Raw genomic sequence first — 20,925 nt, 5'->3', positions numbered from 1 at the left:
CAATAAAAAAACATCATCACACACATTACTGTGTTTTTTCCACAAGAAAGTTCTTGTGGAGGATAGATATTAAATAGTTTTAGTCAACAGTATAATAAAATTGGTTGTTTTATAGTAGCCTTACATGTTTCTTTGTAAGGCACATTAGTACAATTTCTGTTGTTTTTAAATGTGCTTTATAATTAAATTTCATTGATTGATTTAAATAAACAGCTGGGATCTACTGTACTAATTGCCTTTATAATTAACAAAAATATTTAATAGCTGTTCACAGCATGCTTAAACTCTGTGTCGAGAAATAACTAATTGATTAAATTTGAAAATAACTGTTTTTTTTTATTTTAAGAAAGTAATAATTAGGAAATACTAACTCCAGAAAAAAACACAGAAAAACTAATGAAACAAAGAAAACTAAATAGGAAAGCTAACAGAAAAAAAAAGTAATACATACTGTATGAAATAAAAAACTGAAAGGGCCAAAACAAACTGTAAATTTAAATCCTGAATATGGAACAAAAATAAACCAAAAATAATCACAATAACAAAAAATAGTCAAGAAATACACATCATAAAGGGAAATTCATCCATCCATCCATCCATTATCCAACCCGCTATATCCTAGCTACAGGGTCACGGGGGTCTGCTGGAGCCAATCCCAGCCAACACTGGGCGCAAGGCAGGAACAAACCCCGGGCAGGGCGCCAGCCCACCGCAGGGCTAAATGGAAATTGAAAACTCAAAATGAAATACAGTCAGGTCCATAAGTGTTTGAACAGTGACACAATTTTCATAATTTTGGCTCTGTACTCCACCACAATGGATTTGAAATAAAGCAATCATTATGTGAATGAAGTATATAGACTTTCAGCTTTAATTTAAGGGATTTACCAAAAATATTGTATGAGCCGTTTAGAAATGACAGGCATTTTTCTGCATAGTCCCCCATTTTCAGGGGCTCAAAAGTATATGGAGAATTGACTGAGCAGCTGTTCCATAGCCAGGTGTGAGCAGTTCCCTCCTCATTTCATTGACTATTTAGCAGGTAGAAGGTCTGCAGTTGATTCTAAGGGTGAACATTGCATTTGGAAGGTGTTGCTGTGAACTCTCAATATGAGGTCCAAAGAACTGTCCATACAAGTAAAAACAGGCCATCATTAGGCTTGCAAAACAAAACAGGCTCTTTAGAGAGATAGCAGAAACATGAGGAGTGGTCAAATCAACCATTTCGTACATTCTTAAAAAGAAGGAACCCAGTGGTGAGCTCAGCAACACTGCATGGCCTGGGCAATCATGGAAGTTCAACTGTGCTGGATGACTGCAGAATTCTTTCTTTGGTGGAGGAAAACCCCTTCACAACATTTGATCAAGCCAAGAACACTCCCTGGGTGGTGGACCTATCATTGCCAAAGTCTACAGTCAAGAGACAACTTCATGAAAGTAAATATTGAGGGTTTACCACAAGGTGCAAACCACTGGCAGACCTCATGCATAGAAAAGGCAGATCAGACTTTGCCAGAAAACATTTTTAGAAGCTTGTCCAGTTCTGGAACAATTCTCTTTATACCAGAATGTTTAAAAGAGAAGTGTATGGAGAAGAGAAGAAATGGTTCATGATCCGATGGATACCACATCATCTGTGAAACATGGCGGAGGAAGTTTTATGGCATGACCATGCAAGGCTGCCAATGGAAGTCAGTCATTAGTGTTTATTGACTGCTGGCAGAAGTAGCAGGATGATTTCTGAAGCGTATAGGGCTATTCAATCTGCTCAGATTGTGCCAAAGGCTTCAAAACTAATAGCATAACGCTTCACAGTACAAATGGACAACGAGCCAAAACATAAAGCGAAAGCAAACCAAGTGCTTTTCAATGCAAAGTAGCGGAATATTCGTCAATGGCCAAGTCAGTCAATTGACCTCAACCCAACTGAATGTGCATTTCACTTGCTGAAGGCTAAACTGATGGAAGAAAGTCCAATGAACAGGCAGCACCTGAAGACAGCTGAAGTAAAGGCCTGGAAAAGTATCACTAGGGAGGAAACCCCACACTTGGAGATGTCCATGGGTCCCAGACTTCAAGCAATCATTGACTGTAAAGGATTTTTAACCAAATATTGAAAATGATTATTATATTTATGATTATGTTAGTCCAAATACTTTTCAGCCCCTGAAAATAGGGGGACCCTGCATAAAAATGTCTGTCTTTTCTAAATAGCTCATACAATGTTTCTGTTAAACCCCCTGAATTAAAGCCGATGTCTATACTTCAATCCTATTGTGATTGCTTAGCTTCAAATCTATTGTGGTGGTGTACAGAACTAAATTATGAAATTTCTGCCAAAATAATACTGTGAAGCAAACAAATTCAAATGGCAAATTGTGATGCTGAAATACAAAAGAAAATATTACCAGACATTTCAGTACTATTACCAATGCAAAATTAGAAGGATTTAACATGACAGAAACCCCTCATACAGAGAGAAGGACTACAACCAATGAAAGCAAGCACAGACAATCAAACCAAAGAACCAAGGCACATCAAGTCCTTTGAATTAGTGGGTCATGAGTGGCTGATGTTTATATTGGTAGTGACTGACTGATAGGCAAGAGTTTGTTAGTCTTGGCAACAGCAGATCCAGCTCAGCGCCAGTCACACAAGGAGTCTCTCAAGGCTCTGTCCTTGGTCCTCTGCTTTTCTGTATTTACATGCTTCCCCTTGGCCATATTATCCGTAGCTATGGACTGGGTTATCATTTTTATGCAGATGATACTCAACTCTACTTCAATGTTAAAAGTGGAACTTCATCAGAGCTTTCTCAGCTCACAACCTGCCTTAGTGAAATTAAAACCTGGATGGAGCAGAACTCTTTAAAATTAAATTGCAATAAAACTGAACTCCTGCAAATTGGGACTAAAATGCAACTTAATAAAATGAGCTCCTTCCCAGTCTATCTTGACGGTTATCTCATCAGACCTGCCTCTACTATAAAAAATCTTGGTGTCATTTTTGATTCATCCCTCTTATTTCGCCCACATAAATCATATTAAGAAACTTTCTTACTTTCACCTCCGTAACATATCCCATGTTCGCTCCTTCCTCTCCTTCTCTAATGCTGAGAAACTTGTCCATGCTTTTATCACATCCCGCATCGATTATTGTAATTCCCTACTGGCAGGTGCCCCTTCTAATCTTATATCACAGCTCCAGCTTATTCAAAACTCAACTGCAAGAGTCCTTACTCTAACCAGCAGCAGCGAGCACATAACACCCATCTTGCTCCGTCTTCACTGGCTCCCTGTGTCATACAGAATCAAATATAAAATCCTACTAATAACCTACAAAGCCTTAAATAACCTCGCGCCAAACTACATCAGTGACCTTCTCCATCACTATGTGCCTGCCCGCCCACTAAGGTCCTCTGATTCTGGCAATCTTGTTGTACCCCACACTAATCTACACTCCATTGGTGACAGGGCCTTCAGCTGTATAGCACCCAGACTCTGGAATGACCTACCGAAATTAATCAGGTCAGCTGACTCCATGAATTCTTTTAAAAAAAACAACTCAAAACTCCTGCGGTGGGTTGGCACCCTGCCCGGGATTGCTTCCTGCCTTGTGCCCTGTGTTGGCTGGGATTGGCTCCAGCAGACCCCCGTGACCCTGTGTTCGGATTCAGCGGGTTGGAAAATGGATGGATGGATGGATGGAACTCAAAACTCATCTGTTCAGGAAGGCTTTTAGCTCTACTTGACTTTATTACCCTTCTCTCAGTTTACTTCTCTGTCAAGATGCTAATGTAACCTGTGTGTGTGTGTGCTAGACCATCAATTATGTTGTCTGTTTCTTTTTTTTTCCAGAATTCACTGTCTTAATCTTCTTTATTTATTTATCTGGTTTGTACAGTGCTATATACTGTATACGCTGCCATTCTTTATTATATTCTGTAAGTGCCTTGAGCATGGGAAAGGCGCAATATAAATAAAATGTATTATTATTATTATTAGTGAAGTGTGTTATGGTGGGTTGCCACAGTGATGATTGTGCTTCATTCACCAAAGGGAACGATAGATCACCCAGATACTTACATCGGAAAATGTGGGTTTGCAACACCAAACTAGTCGAGAAACACTGATTTAAATACAGAACTTTAAGCAAAACACCTGAGTAATAAATAGTGATTGCTTAAAAAGGAAATGAACAAAAAAGGAATAATAAGGTAGTAGTAAAGAGAACAAAAAAGAAGAAGAGTTAGGATGAAATCACTAAACATTTGGTACAGCAAACTTTGAAGAATATCTAAAGAAATACTAGGAAAATACATTGCACAAGATAGCTTCAAAATAAATAGTATTCCGAATTAAAAAGTAAACCTAGCTGACAAAGAGCTCACACTAATCGTTGCTTACTTACGTGTACTTCCAAAGAGAAAATAACTATATTCTCTAACTTCTTATTTGGCACAATTGAAATGTTTATTTTACAATGCATTGCCACTGGAGGCTGGTAGTCTCTTTCAAAAGTAAAGTTTTATTTCATACAATTTAGAAACTTTCCCATGGAGTTGCTAATATAAACATTTTGTGTGGTGTTTGAGAATATAAAGCTTTAGGACAAAGTGGACATTGCCAATTCTGCTAGGCTTTGGTGTAACATCAGGCCTGGTAAGAAAGTAGATTTAACCGGGATGTAGTCATCAGTTGTGCCTTTCCTCCAGCTTGTACCAGGGTGTGCCTGGACTTTATCTGAAAACAACAGTGTAAATCAGAGTTGCGCTGACATCTCTCCAGAGGCATCCTTGCAGACATCTTGAGGCAGAAAGCACAAAATGGACTCATGCAAGAATAAAGGGCTATACTTCAAGAGATGACAACTCTGATTGACAGAAGAACTGGTCTATGAGGAAACGTTGATTTTGTAACTGTAAGGGACTTTAATCCAACCAGGAGAAGTTAAAACTAGTTACACTCATCCTATCTGGTTTCATGCTCCAAAATGACTGAAACCCTCTGAAACCTGCTCTCTGAACCTAAAAAGCTGTGAGCCCCTCTTACTTGCATAGTCAAATCTGACAAACTCTTCTCTTTGTGAACCTGAGAGCTGAGATCCAGTTTGCCAAGCTAAACAGTGAGCCAGTCTGAAGGCTGAGAAGCAGCCATCACTTCAAGAAGGGAACTTCAGCATTTAAACTCTGGTGCCAGACAGAGTAAGGCTTTGTTCTTTAAAGTTACAGAAGACATAGCAAAGGGCCTAACAGAGGAAAGCACTGCACACCACAAACAAAGAGAAACAGTGCACTGTAACACAAGAAGAACCTTCCACTTGAATTCTGAGCAAGAACAAAGCAACAACTCCACATAACATCAGACATCACTTTTAAAAACTTGGTATCATAAAACTATTTATCTGTGCCAAGATAAATCGGAACTCTAAACAACAAGTAAACAGCCAGCCTATGAGTTATATGCTTGTCTGTCTAGTCTATCTGCTTTCATTTTTATATGGCACTAGTTGATTACCCAGTGGCTTTGCTCTCTGAGTGCAAGGGAAAAAAATAAAATGTAGTCTATAAGTTATTAAACAGTAAAACATTAACATTTAAGAAGTATAGATACATCGAGCACTACTGGAGTGGTTTTGGGTAAACTACATTTTAAAGGCACTATAACACAACAGGTAAGTAGTAGATCCCTTGTGAAAGGTTCTACACGAGCACTGTGGTATAGAAATGACATTTTCTATGTGATTGTCCAAATTTTTGCCTGACAACCTTGCACTACATGCCTGTGATTTATTTGTTAAAATAATTAATCACAAAAGCAACCTTGAATGTTGTGGGGTTTTAATGACCTGAACTTACCTTAAGGGACAGTAAGTAGTTGTGCAGGGCAATTTACAAACAGAGTCCTGCTTCGAAAGGCGCCGATTACACTCATTTGCAAAGATTTCCACTCTCCCAGGAGCCGACGGGGGACTTGAAGTGTCACAAACATTGCGAGAAGAGAGGACGCTGCCCGAAACTGCAAAACTCTCGACTCGGCAGAGCAGCCCGACATTCCGCGCCTCCCAGCGTCCACTTTGTTCTCACGACCCCTCGCAGCTGAAGGCGGTCTCGTCTTCACATTGTTTACAGCTCACACAGTTAAAAAGTAGAAAGACGCAAAGCTGTTTTCCTCATTTCTTCTACTATCAAGTACTGCCAACTAAAAAAATGTTACAATGTGGCAGTTTCAGCGACAGTCACGTGGACGAATAAATAAAACTTCTCTGTCAGAACGCATCTGGTGGCAGACGGCTCAGCGCTGTAGTCCAGACAGGAGGGCTGGGAGAGGGCGACGCGGGGCGCACTTCTATGGGATAGATCGGAACTCACACACAAATAATAACAATTCGTAAAGATGATATAAAAATGGCGTCCACAAACGAAGTGATTAGTTTCTCTATTTGAATATGTTCTGTGGTCATAGGTAATTTCCATATCGTGTGGTCATACGTAATTTCCATATCACGTGGTCATATGTAATTTCCGTTTCAAACGCGAAAAGAATTTTATATATATAGATATTAAATACAGTATATATGCATTTATCATACTTCTACAATCCTTGTGTTTATCAATAAATTGCATTATTCTGTTCTTTAAATGAGTGTACTCAGTTACCTTGATTAGTCAAAAAGCCAGAGACCCCCTCCAACAACAAAGAAAGGTAAGGTAAATAAAGCAAATTAAACTGCTCAGAAAACTAAACGAACACTTCGAAAACACATCAGATCTTAATGGGAAAAAAATCCTGCTGGCTATCTCTGCTGATATGGACTGGGTAATGTGTTAGGAATGAAAGGATGCCAAATCATTTGATGGAAATGAAAACTATCAACCTACAGAGGGCTGAATTTAAAGACACTCGGAAAATCAAAGTGAAAAAATGATGCGTCAGGCTAGTCCATTTTGCCAGAATTTCACTGCAGCATCTTCAAATCAAACTCAATAGTTTGTATGGCCCCTACATACTTGTTTGAATGCCTGACAAAGTTGGGGTGGGCATGCTCCTTATGAGACGACGGATGTTGTTCTGGGTTATCTCCTCCCAGATCTGGACCAGGGCATCACTGAGCTCCTGGACATTCTGAGGTACAACCTGTCAGCATCGGATGGACCGAAACATAATGTCCCAGAGGTGTTCTATTGGATTTAGGTCAGGTAAGCATGGGAGCCAGTCAATGGTATCATTTCCTTCATCCTCCAGGAACTGCCTGCATACTCTTGCTACATGAGGCCGGGCATTGTTGTGCACCAGGAGGAGCCCAGGACCCACTGTACCAGCATAGGGTCGGACAATGGGTCTAAGGATTTCATCCCAATACCTAATGACAGTCAAGGTGCCGTTGTCTAGCCTGCAGAGGTCTGTGTGTCCCTTCATGGATATGCCTGCCCAGACCATCACTGACCCACCACCAAACTGGTCATGCTGAAAGATGTTACAGGCAGCATAACGTTCTCCATGGCATCTCCAGACCCTTTCACGTCTGTCACATGTGCTCAGTGTGAACCTGCTCTCATCTGTGACCTGCCAATTTTGGAATTCTATGGCAAATGCCAATCGAGCTCCACGGTGCTGGGCAGTGAACATAGGGTGCACTAGAGGAGGTCAGGCCCTCAGGACACCCTCATGAAGTCTGTTTCTGATTGTTTGGTCAGACACGTTCACACCAATGGCCTACTGGAGGTCATTTTGTTGGGCTCTGCCAGTACTCATCCTGTTCCTCCTTGCCCAAAGGAGCAGACACTGGTCCTGCTGATGGGTTAAGGACCTTCTACGGCCCTCTTCAGCTCTCCTAGAGTAACTGCCTGTCTCCTGGAATCTCTTCCATGCCCTTAAGACTGTGCTGGGAGACACAGCAAACCTTCTGGCAATGGCACGTATTGATATGCCATCCTGGAGAAGTTGGACTACCTGTGCAACCTCTGTAGGGTCCAGGTATTGCCTCATGCTACCAGTAGTGACACAGACTGTACCCAAATGCAAAACTAGTGAAAAAACAGACGAGGAGGGAAAAATGTCAGTGGCCTCCACCTGTTAAGCCATTCCTGTTTTGGGGTTCATCTCATTGTTGCCCCTCTAGTGCACCCTTTGCTGATTTCATTAACACCAAAGCAGCTGAAACTGATTAACAACCCCCTGCTACTTAACTGACCAGATCAATATCTCAGAAGTTTCACTGACTTGATGCTATACTCTGATTAAAAAGTGTTCCTTTAATTTTTTGGGGCAGTACAGTATATTTAGTTAATTACTGGTATTACTGAAGTCAAAACTGATAATCAGTTAATCAAATTAAAATTCATCTTTCCATTACAAACATTTATTTGTATCCCTCTGGCTGGAAACAATAAATCACACTCATTCCTACACTTATTGTCATCCCCCAGGGTGGTGTCTTATTGATTATTAATTATCAATTCCTACAAAGCTGGTGTCACTCATACAAGCAAAGTCTGTCTGCTTCAGAGTCTGATGTAAAAACTGGTCTTAGAATAAGTGATGTCGTTGAAGCTCTGCCTTTACTCCTGCTATGCCCACCGTAATAAAGGTGCCCAGCAACAGGAAGAGGTCATCATTTTGGCAGGCTGGTTAACACCTTTCCCATTATTTTATCAACAAGAATGAATCACTAAATCTACATTTAACAGGGTAGCCCACGGTGCTCCAAAACATTTCTGACGTGTCTTCTGTTATAGCAGTTTACAAGGGTTCCTTGACTGATAAATAAGTCAATTAAAATAAATATTCCTCCAGAAGAATCAACCCCAGTTTAGATTATACCTTAGTTTACTGTCATCTGAAACACCAGACCCTTCTCTGGGATTATAGCAAATTAGTACCACCATAACTCCTTGCTGTAAGCTTTACAAGCGTATTTTCTATTCCTGTTCCCAGAGCCAGAAAATTGCAGATGTAATTGTGCAAATACATTTTCATGCAATGCCAGCTGTTGCGGGTATCCATTGTAATTACTGTTATGATCTTTTTTGCAACTTTCTCTACTGAATTGACATATTAACAGATCAAATTCAAATTTGTCTTTCCTAAGCTTTAATTTTTTTTCTTTATTTTTCCCTGTAATATTATTTAATCCATCAGCATCTCAAATCCCAGCAGATACTTGAAGATTGAATTGTGAATTCTCTTATTGTTTGCTCACTTTATTTATTACCATAAGAAAAGTCAGTTATTCAGGGAATTTGCTTTGTTGCAGCTCACAAATAAAACACTAATGCAAAATATAACATAAGGACAATAGCAAATGCCATTCCCAACAGCCTTCATGAAAGAAATTGAACAAGAACAACATATTCATTAGACATATTCATTAAACTGAGTACAGAGAGAATATTATACACTGTGTACAACAGCAATCTGTATTTGGTCTGCCGAATATTAAATGTAGACAAGCTTTGGGCTGTCTTCATGTAATTTATTCCCCTAAATTCTGTTTTTTTGCCCGATCTACTGACCCGCTTGTCATCACTGAATTGTTCTGTTATTCACTTTCCCATAGCCACTGTACAGACATTGATCTTGACAGCACTGCTTACATTTTGGCTATCCAAATATATCTGGGCAGGAAAAAAAAATTTAAATAATGCTTTTCATATTATGGTGTTATATACAGTACACACTTCTATTTTTTGTTAATTTCTCTTGAGCAGTCATATTTATCTTGACTATAAAAGAGCAACATTTAGAGCCCATAATTACTGCAACATATTCTTTCAGTTATACTCTAGTTTGATTTTTTTTGAAGAGAGTACCACTTTATAATCCAGATTGATATGTTTTGGAGTGATGATTTAATATACTTTTTGAAGGTGAAATTATTACATTTTCTTACTAGATACAGTATATACGACTCTGGCTACAACTGACCACATATATTTTATTTTTTTCTTTTAACATATAAAGCCTTAAATGGCCAAGGTCTGGCTTACTTGTCTGAACTTATCATGACTTATAAACCAGAGCGCACATTAACATCTCAAGATGCCAGTCTGCTTATGATTCCAAGAATTAATAAAATAACAATGGGAGGTCGAGCTTTTAGTTACAGGGCCTATACACTGTGGAATGGTCTGCCTGCCACTATAAGAGATGCCCCTTCGGTCTCAGCTTTTAACTCCCGGCTGAAGACTCACTACTTCAGTTTAGCATATCCTGAATAGAGCTGCTGATTAATTGTACAGACTGCATCTCTGTTGTTAGTCATTAGCACTAAAACATAAGGAACATGAGAGCTATAATTTGTTACAAACCCTCATCTATTCTGTTTCTCTTCTTGGTACTCATCACTGCCCACCTGCCAAGTTGTTTTGCCTGCCTAAGGTAAAGTCATCCCTGATGGAGGATCACAGGAATTGTGGGGTAGAGGGGGCCTTTCATCGGATTGGCTTGCCCAGCACTGTTCCAGCTATGGAATGGCCAATAGGGGGAGGCAGCTTGATGGCTGAGGTCTCCAGGACTCTGAAATAATGCAAATCATATTATGTGATATCATCTACTGTTGATATAATAATATATAATAATATATATATATATATATATATATATATAATAATATATAATAATAATATATATAATGTTGATCGGTCTGTTGTGGTGAAAAAGGAGTTGAGCCGCAAGGCGAAGCTCTCAATTTACCAGTCGATCTATGTTCCTACCCTCACCTATGGTCATGAGCTATGGGTAGTGACCAAAAGAACGAGATCGCGAATACAAGCGGCTGAAATGAGTTTCCTCCGTAGGGTGTCAGGGCTTTCCCTTAAAGATAGGGTAAGAAGCTCAGTCATCCGGGAGGAGCTCAGAGTAGAGCCGCTGCTCCTCCGCATCGAGAGGAGTCAGATGAGGTGGCTCGGGCATCTGATGGATGGATGGATCTACTGTTGAATTCTGTTCTGTACTTGGAATATTTCTATTGCACTATTATATTGCATTGAGGTTGACGTTTGCCCTTTTGAGCTGACATCATGATTCACTTGGCTTATTTGGTGTTTAATTGAACCAAATATCTAAACACTTAAAAGAGGCAAAAGGGAAGCTATCAAGACCCTGATCCAAAAAAAATTAAAAAACTACTAACTAAATGTAATAAATTAAATATGTAAATAAAAAAAAAACAACAAAAGAATTTAAATGACAAAGCATGTAAAAATTCAATAATTTAAAATTACAAAAAAGCTCTACATCCAGAAGAATCAAAACTAAATAAAAAAATATTTAACCAAAATAAAATCAAACAAAATTACCAAAAACAGGCAATCAATCCTACCAAATAGAACCATATTTATAAACCCAAAACAGTCAAACAACGAAAAAAAAAGGAGCCACAAAATGAATAGAAGCATGAAGTAGCTAACACCTCAGCAAAGGACTGAGGCAATCAAGTAGAACACAAAGAGTGTGACGAGCCATGTCACAGAGTAATCTCTCTGTATATAGTAATAAATCTTTCGTTGTTATTACTATAATTTCATAGAGTCTCCTGTATTTGGTTTGGCATCAGGCTTTTCCAAGGTTTGTTTTCATTCTCCATGTGGCTAATTATATTTGCACAAAGCATGTGCCATTTTCTCTTATATTGATGTGGAACTCGGAGATCAACCTGCACATTTGACGACAAGCAGAGGTAACTCATTATTTATGCTGTATATGTTTCATAAAAATAAAATCTGGGAACTTGCATTATTTGCTTATCTGTTAAATTCCTTAAATAGAGTTCACCTACTATACACAGTATTAATGTACTTTATGGCTTGACATTTTATAGCATTTGTTTTTATGGAAAATATAAAAGAAACTGAAATGAATTCTGATGCTAGAATAGTTTGCCAACTGCCTTAGCACCATTGCTTTCCATGAAGCCTGCATGCTCGGTTTATATCTGCTAACCATAAGCTCAAGTTTACTGCAAAACTGTAACCAAAGAAACTGAAAACTATATTCAGTATTTTGATGGAAGTCTATGGTGATAAACACCTAGACTTTATGTAGGTCTATTAGTTTCCCCTAAAGTAATTATACAGAAAAGAAAAGAACCAGAAGAACAAAGGGGACCGAATCAACAAATCCTCCTTGTGACACTAGAATTAAGGAAGTGGCACAACTTTATTGGTCTGTACATAGTACTAGGGTGTTGTACCGTGTTAGCCATTATGAGTGTAGAGAAAAGCCAAGCAAAATGACACCTTTTATTGGCTAACTAGAAAGATTACAATATGCAAGCTTTCGAGGCAACTCAGGCCCCTTCTTCAGGCAAGATGTAATCATTGTTTACATCTTGCCTGAAGAAGGGGCCTGAGTTGCCTCGAAAGCTTGCATATTGTAATCTTTCTAGTTAGCCAATAAAAGGTGTCATTTTGCTTGGCTCTTGGTCTGTACATGAAATAGACAATTAAGTTTTCTGTCATGATGTCAGACACAACTAACACCGCTCACGTGACCAACAACTGTGAACAGCAACAGTAAACCAAATAGCTGTGGTCATGAAGAAAACAAATGCACAAAATGGCAAAATGATGTCAAGTAAAAAAATGTAAAAGTAAGAATAAAATAACTGGAAAAGCATCCACAACATGGGGAAACAGAAAAGGATGTGCCAAAAACAACTGACGTGCATAACAGTGCATCTCCTTATAGCAGTTCAGATGTCACTTGACACCTCCAGTAATTACAACTCAGATTGAAATGTTCTCATAGTTTGGTTTGTCAGTCTGTGTACAGTAAAAAAAAAAGGCAAAACGTTAGCCTGCTCTTCATGAGCAATCTGCATTGAGCATGCACTCACACTTACAAATTACAGCATCATTTACCACAGAGGCCATATGTTTCTTAGTTACACAGATCTGAAGAGAAAGAAATTAAAAAACTAGTTGTCAAGCATTCAGGGCACACTAATTTATAAAGGGACAATTTAATTTTGCAATTTTGCTAACAAGCACTTAGAGCGGCACGGTGGCACAGTGGTAGCGCTGCTGCCTCATAGTAAGGAGACCTGGGTTCACTTCCCGGGTCCTCCCTGCGTGGAGTTTGCATGTTCTCCCCGTGTCTGTGTGGGTTTTCCTCCCACAGTCCAAAGACATGCAGGTGTCCTTAGTGTGTGCCCCGCAGTGGGCTGGCGCCCTGCCTGGGATTTGTTGGCTGGGATTGGCTCCAGTAGACCCCTGTGACCCTGTGTTAGGATATAGCGGGTTGGAAAATGACTGACTGACTAACAAGCACTTAGTGATGAAGAAACAGGCAGGTAACTATTTTACATATATTTTCATGAAACTGATACTAAAATTTGTTTAGCAGACAATTTCGCAATTGTGAAGCGCAAAAAGAGTTTTATTGGGGTTGTATAGTTTTTTGAGGGCAGAAAATAAAGAATACTCGTCCCTACAGCTTCGCTCGCACTTCTACATTTAGCTGTGTAAAACATGTATCTTAGATGAGTCTAAGCTCACTTCCCATGATTTCTTTTTACTAGACATCTTTATTTAAATACTAAATGATATGCAGATTCATGCAGATTTAATGAATGGAAACGTGTCCAGACAGCAGCTAAATGGCTTTCTTCTTGTGTGACTAGCGTGTATTTCTCTGAAAATGCTATTTGCTATTCATCTCACCTGTTTTTTTTGTGAAGCAAAACACACAGTTTTGCTACAAAATCATTTTCACACACATTGTTTCACTCATTACTACAAACATAATTTTTAGGATGTGACACATATAGACACATGAGAAATGTGTAGCTACACAGAAGACGGACATTAAGTGAAAGCAGGACTATATTATTTGCTTGAATTGGTTACAGTCTTATCAGGTTCTTGCACTTTTCAGCTCCAGCCGATTGCCATCTTGTTCACTTAACCACCTCTGCCTGCTTTGAACTATGATTCTACCTTCCAAATCATTGATTCCATGATATACAAACCCTGATACTGATTATGGCTTCATTTACTGCTATCAGGAATTAAACATCAGCAGACATTTTCATATATTCACTGACTGCAGTGTTAGTGAATGGCCATCGGTGAGAAATGAGGTAAGGCAACCTGGGACTGTCGAATAATAAAGTCCTCTGTATGGGTCTACTCTAGATGTTAATGTTTTGATGTTAACCCTGCAGACTACTGGACCATTGCTAGTGGTTTTGTAACTTTTAACCATAAAGTGTCAATCAAAATGAATGTCCACAAACCTGACTCCAATTGAAGTTTTTCATCATACTTGGCAATTTAGATAGATAGATAGATAGATAGATAGATAGATAGATAGATAGATAGATAGATAGATAGATAGATAGATAGATAGATAGATTTGTATTTTGGAACAAATTATCTAACAAATAATCCACCCTTAAATGCACAGAAGAATTGCAAAAATGACAAGGAAATTTCTGCATTGGAAGTTCCTATTGTTGTTGGTATGAGGAGCCCGAGTAGCGTTTCTTGACACACTTCTGCTGAATGATTCATTGGCTTAAAGTGCTCAGTGTTAGTAGTAGAGGAAGTGCAACATTGTCAAAGTTGGCTTTCAGTTTTGTTTTAATTCTCTCCTTCGCTCCTACCTCCAGGGGGCCCAGAGTGCAACTTATAACTGAACTTTTCCTTTTAATTTTCTTGTTGATTTGGTGGGCCTCTCTTGAAGTGATGTTGTCAGCCCAGCACACCACAGCATAGAAAATCACACTGGCCATCACAAGAAGATGCGAAGGATATCACTTCCCACATTAAAGGAACACAGTTTTCTAAGAAAAAAGGAGCCTGCTCTGCCTTTACTTATATAATTCCTCTGTATTTCAAGGCCAGTCCAACCCGTCACTGATGTGGACCCCTAAGTACTTGTAGCGGTGGACCATCTCCACATCCACTTGCTGAATAATGACCAGGCATAGAAGCTCTTTGGTACAGCAAAAGACAATTATTTTTACTTAGGATACGGTGCAATGACTTCCAGGTGAGGTGGCTTGGCCTTGCCTTGTGTGTGTGTGTATTCACCCTGCGATAGACAGGTGCTGCTCCTGCCTCACACCCAATTCTTGCGAGGGTAGGCTTCAGCTGCCCCATGACACTGGGTTACAAAAATGGATGGATGGATACATAATGTAGTAGTCAGGGCTGTTTCAAGGAATAAGCTAGCAAAGTGACTGCTTATGCTCCCAACAGATACAAAGAACAAAACTGAAGAGGGGGCCAAAATAGACATACTGCTTAGGACCCTGAAAAAGACAGAAATGACCTTGGTAGCAGAAAAAGCATTGCCACTAATATGCTTCCATTTTTAGGAAATTAATTAATCACAGTCATTTGAGCTTCCCAGTAAAATGATTAACCTGGAGCCCTCCAATCTCTAAAACCATTTCTAGTCCGCAAAGGAGAGGTAGTAGTGGTAGTAGCAGTATTGTCAGATACGCAGACTACAGTGAAATTCTTATTACACATAATTTCATTTTGCTTTAATAAATCTAATTTCTGGAATAAAACATAGGTCTTAGAAGAAGGATGTTGTAAACCACATAGAAAGCAGATTATTGTGACTGAATTTAACTGCCCATAAATGATGAGATTTCATGGCAGAGCAGATGCAAAATTGGGTCGGAATTATAACAGGCAAGGTCTGAAGCAGAAAGTTGATTCAAGTCATGTTAAAAACAATGATTTTTGTTGTTTTCCTGTGCTCTTCAGATATCCAAAAAAGCAGTGAGGACTTTTTATACTTAATGATCAGACAATATTTACTATTCCTATACATCCTCATAGAGAATGTCAGCTCTGACAGAAGTGCACAATTGTCCAGTATGACACTTTATTATAAAAGGCAATATGCAGTTGAAATGCTATAAATGACCAAAATGGTGAAAAGGCAAGCAGGAAACTGCCAGAGGTTTAAAGTTTAGGTTAGCAAAAACTAAAAAAAAAAAATGGAAATTTCACAATATTACAAATGGGCCTTTTTCAGGGAACAACTATAGGTTACAACTTACAGATGTTCTGCAGTAATTAAAAGTAAATTAAGCCCTATGAGTTGAAGCAAACAATTTGCACAGGTGTCCTAACTTCTGTTGATTACTTGCAAACCCTCCATCTGTCTTAAAGCAGAATTGGGACAGACTGTGTTACTACACCCCCTCGGAAGTATTACTTGGACGATATTCCAGTGGTAATGGCAAGAAAACAGCAATTAACAAATTAAATGAGACAGAGCATTATTACCCTTAGAAGTTCAGGCCTTTCATTTAGAGAAATTGCAAAAAATAAATAAAATGTCAGTGAGTATCCAAAGGCAATTAAAAACTGGAAGAAACTCCAGTTTTATAGATAGGAAGAGCTCTGGCAGGCCCAAAGTCACAACCCAAATAGTAGACATGTTTCTGAGGGTCACCAGCTTGTGAGAAAGGCTCCTCACAGCACAACAACTTCAAGCACAGCTTCACAGTGGTCGATAAAAGCAAGTCTCAGTTCTTTACAGCTCTTCTACTAAAGAAAGTAAGAAAGTATTCCTTAAAGGGCAAAATAGGGCCTTGAAATACCAGCTGTGGACTACTGCAGACTGGAAGAAAATCTTATGGACCGATGAATCAAAATTTGAAATCTTCGGTTCATCACGTAGGGAGTTTGTATGCCATCGAAATGGCCAAAGGATGGCTCCTCAGTGTGTGACACCAACTGTTAAGGATGGAAGAGGAAGTGTGGTGGTCTGGGGTTGTTTGGCTATTATATCAGCAATCAACACTTTAATAAATCAAAAATCAGAGTAAAATTTTGTACACTTAATGATTCCTTGACTTTTTTTTTGCCATTGTTTATTTGTTCTATGCTTTGATTTCATGAAGCATTAATACATTAAACATAAAAACTGGAAAAACAGAGGTGTCTCAAAAATTTTGACCAATAGTGTATATACATACTGGAAGTATGTAAATATTATTTTATATACATATACAGTATGTATATACAGGTGCTGGTCATAAAATTAGAATATCATGACAAAGTTGATTTATTTCAGTAATTCCATTCAAAAAGTGAAACTTGTATATTAGATTCATTCATTACACACAGACTGATGTATTTCAAATGTTTATTTGTTTTAATGTTGACGATTATAACTGACAACTAAAGAAAGTCCCAAATTCAGTATCTTGGAAAATTAGAATATCAATTAAGACCAATGCAAAAAAAGGATTTTTAGAAATGTTGGCCAACTGAAAGGTATGAACATGAAAAGTATGAGCATGTACAGCACTCAATATTTAGTTGGGGCTCCTTTGGCCTGGATTACTGCAGCAATGCGGCGTGGCATGGAATCGATCAGTCTGTGGCACTGCTCAGATGTTATGAGAGCCCATATTGCTCTGATAGTGGCCTTCAGCTCTTCTGAATTGTTGGGTCTGGCGTATTGCATCTTCCTCTTCACAATACCATGGGGTTAAGGTCAGGCGAGTTTGCTGGCCAATCAAGAACAGGGATACCATGGTCCTTAAACCAGGTACTGGTAGTTTTGGCACTGTGTGCAGGTGCCAGGTCCTGTTGGAAAATGAAAGCTGCATCTCCATAAAGTTCGTCAGCAGCAGGAAGCATGAAGTGCTCTAAAACTTCCTGGTAGACGGCTGCATTGACCTTGGACCTCAGAAAACACATTGGACCAACACCAGCAGATGACATGGCACCCCAAACCATCACTGACTGTGGAAACTTTACACTGGACCTCACACAACATGGATTCTGTGCCTCTCCTCTCTTCCTCCAGACTCTGGGACCTTGATTTCCAAAGGAAATGCAAAATTTACTTTCATCAGAGAACATAACTTTGGACCACTCAGCAGCAGTCCAGTCCTTTTTGTCTTTAGCCCAGGCGAGACGCTTCTGACACTGTCTCTTGTTCAAGAGTGGCTTGACACAAGGAATGCGACAGCTGAAACCCATGTCTTGCATACGTCTGTGCGTGGTGGTTCTTGAAGCACTGACTCCAGCTGCAGTCCACTCTTTGTGAATCTCCCCCACATTTTTGAATGGGTTTTGTTTCACAATCCTCTCCAGGGTGCGGTTATCCCTATTGCTTGTACACTTTTTTCTACCACATCTTGTCCTTCCCTTCACCTCTCTATTAATGTGCTTGGACACAGAGCTCTGTGAACAGCCAGCCTCTTTAGTAATGACCTTTTGTGTCTTGCCCTCCTTGTGCAAGGTGACAATGGTCGTCTTTTGGAGAACTGTCAAGTCAGCAGTCTTCCCCATGATTGTGTAGCCTACAGAACTAGACTGAGAGACCATTTAAAGGCTTTTGCAGGTATTTTGAGTTAATTAGCTGATTAGAGTGTGGCACCAGGTGTCTTCAATATTGAACCTTTTCACAATATTCTAATTTTCCGAGATACTGAATTTGGGACTTTCATTAGTTGTCAGTTATAATCATCAACATTAAAAGAAATAAACATTTGAAATACATCAGTCTGTGTGTAATGAATGAATCTAATATACAATTTTCACTTTTTGAATGGAATTACTGAAATAAATCAACTTTGTCATGATATTCTAATTTTATGACCAGCACCTGTATATACAGTAATACCTCACTCTATCGCGGATTTTATATGTAAGCATATCTAAATATATTACGCGGGTTTCTGTGGACAATGGGTCTTTTTACTTTTGGCACATGCTTCCTCAGTTGGTTTGCCCAGTTGATTTCATACAAGGGATGCTATTGGCGGATGGCTGAGAAGCTACCCAATCAGAGCACACAGTTAAGTTCCTGTGTGCTGATTGGCTCAGTGACGGTGCGCCAAATTCGATTCCACTGCGTTAACCAGGAAGTCTTGTCTCGCTCATTCAGCATCAACGTGTTTTGCTATGTAAAGAGTTAACTTTTGTACTCTTTTGTGTTTATCTTTGTGCATAGTCAAGCCCTTCGTTATGGCTCCAAAACGATCTGCTCCTGCTACTGCTTCAGGGGCCATGTCCAAAGGGCAACGCAACATGCTAACGATTGCAGAAAAGGTAAAAGGTTTGGATATGTTTTATTTAAAAAGGAGGAAAAGAATATAAGATCTACGGCCGCAGTGTCTTTTAACCAGGGCGCAAAATGAGTTGTAAGTGGACGTAATAAGGCGGTAAGGTTTATAAGAAGGGTTTATAAAGCCTTAAAATATATATAAATAATAAAATAAATATAAGGTCGCTACTTCGCGGATTTTCACCTATCACGCGGGGCTCTGGAACGTAACCCCCGCGATAGGTGAGGGATGACTGTATATATATGCGGGGAAAATAAACATTGAATGTGTCAACGTTTTTCTCAGTAAGTATATTTCTAATGGGGCTATTGATATGAAATTTTCACTAGATGTCGGTAACAACCCAAGTAATCCACACATACAAAGAAATCAAAACAAATAAGTCCATAAATTAAGATACGTGTAATAAAGTGGAATGACACAAGGGATAAGTATTGAACATGCTTACTGAAATTCATTTAATACTTGGTAGAAAAGCCTTTGTTGGTAATGACAGCTTCAAGATGCCTCTTGTATGGAGAAACTAGTCGCATGCTTTGCTCAGGTGTTATTTTGGCCCATTCTTCCACACAAACTGTCTTCAAATCCTGAAGGTTCCTGGGGCCTCTTCTATGAACTCTGATCTTCAGTTCTTTCCATAGATTTTGAATTGGATTCAAGTCAGGTGACTGACTGGGCCATTCTAGCAGCTTTATTTCCTTTCTGTGAAACTAATTGAGAGTTTCCTTGGCTGTTTGTTTGGGTTCATTGTCTTGCTGAATTGCCCACCCTCGTTTCATCTTCAGCATTCTGGTAGATGGCAGCATATTCTTATCAAGAACATCCCGGTACATTTTTCCATTCATCCTTCCTTCAATTATATGAAGTCTGCCAGTACCATATGCTGACAATTAGCATGTTGGTATGGTGTTTTTAGGGTGATGTGCAGTGCCAGTTCTATTTCAAACATGGTGTGTGCAATGACATCCAAAGAGCTAAATTTTGGTGTCATCTAACCCGACTATATTCTCCCAGTATTTCATTGGCTTGTCCAAATGTTGTGCAGCAAAGTTTAAATAAGCTTCAACATGCTTTTTCTTCAGCAGTGGAGTCTTGTTCAGTGAGCGTGCATAGAGGCCATGGCGGTTGAGTGCACTACTTACTGTTTTGTGTGCGTCTCTCTCTCTCTCTCCACACACACACATTAGATACAGTGGTGTGAAAAACTATTTGCCCCCTTCCTGATTTCTTATTCTTTTGCATGTTTGTCACACAAAATGTTTCTGATCATCAAACACATTTAACCATTAGTCAAATATAACACAAGTAAACACAAAATGCAGTTTGTAAATGGTGGTTTTTATTATTTAGGGAGAAAAAAAAATCCAAACCTACATGGCCCTGTGTGAAAAAGTAATTGCCCCCGAACCTAATAACTGGTTGGGCCACCCTTAGCAGCAATAACTGCAATCAAGCGTTTGCGATAACTTGCAATGAGTCTTTTACAGCGCTCTGGAGGAATTTTGGCCCACTCATCTTTGCAAAATTGTTGTAATTCAGCTTTATTTGAGGGTTTTCTAGCATGAACCGCCTTTTTAAGGTCATGCCATAGCATCTCAATTGGATTCAGGTCAGGACTTTGACTAGGCCACTCCAAAGTCTTCATTTTGTTTTTCTTCAGCCATTCAGAGGTGGATTTGCTGGTGTGTTTTGGGTCATTGTCCTGTTGCAGCACCCAAGATCGCTTCAGCTTGAGTTGACGAACAGATGGCCGGACATTCTCCTTCAGGATTTTTTGGTAGACAGTAGAATTCATGGTTCCATCTATCACAGCAAGCCTTCCAGGTCCTGAAGCAGCAAAACAACCCCAGACCATCACACTACCACCACCAT

Source organism: Erpetoichthys calabaricus, chromosome 6 (genome assembly GCF_900747795.2).
Source record: "Erpetoichthys calabaricus chromosome 6, fErpCal1.3, whole genome shotgun sequence".
Taxonomy (NCBI): domain Eukaryota; kingdom Metazoa; phylum Chordata; class Cladistia; order Polypteriformes; family Polypteridae; genus Erpetoichthys; species Erpetoichthys calabaricus.
This window is presented reverse-complemented; position numbering follows the sequence as displayed.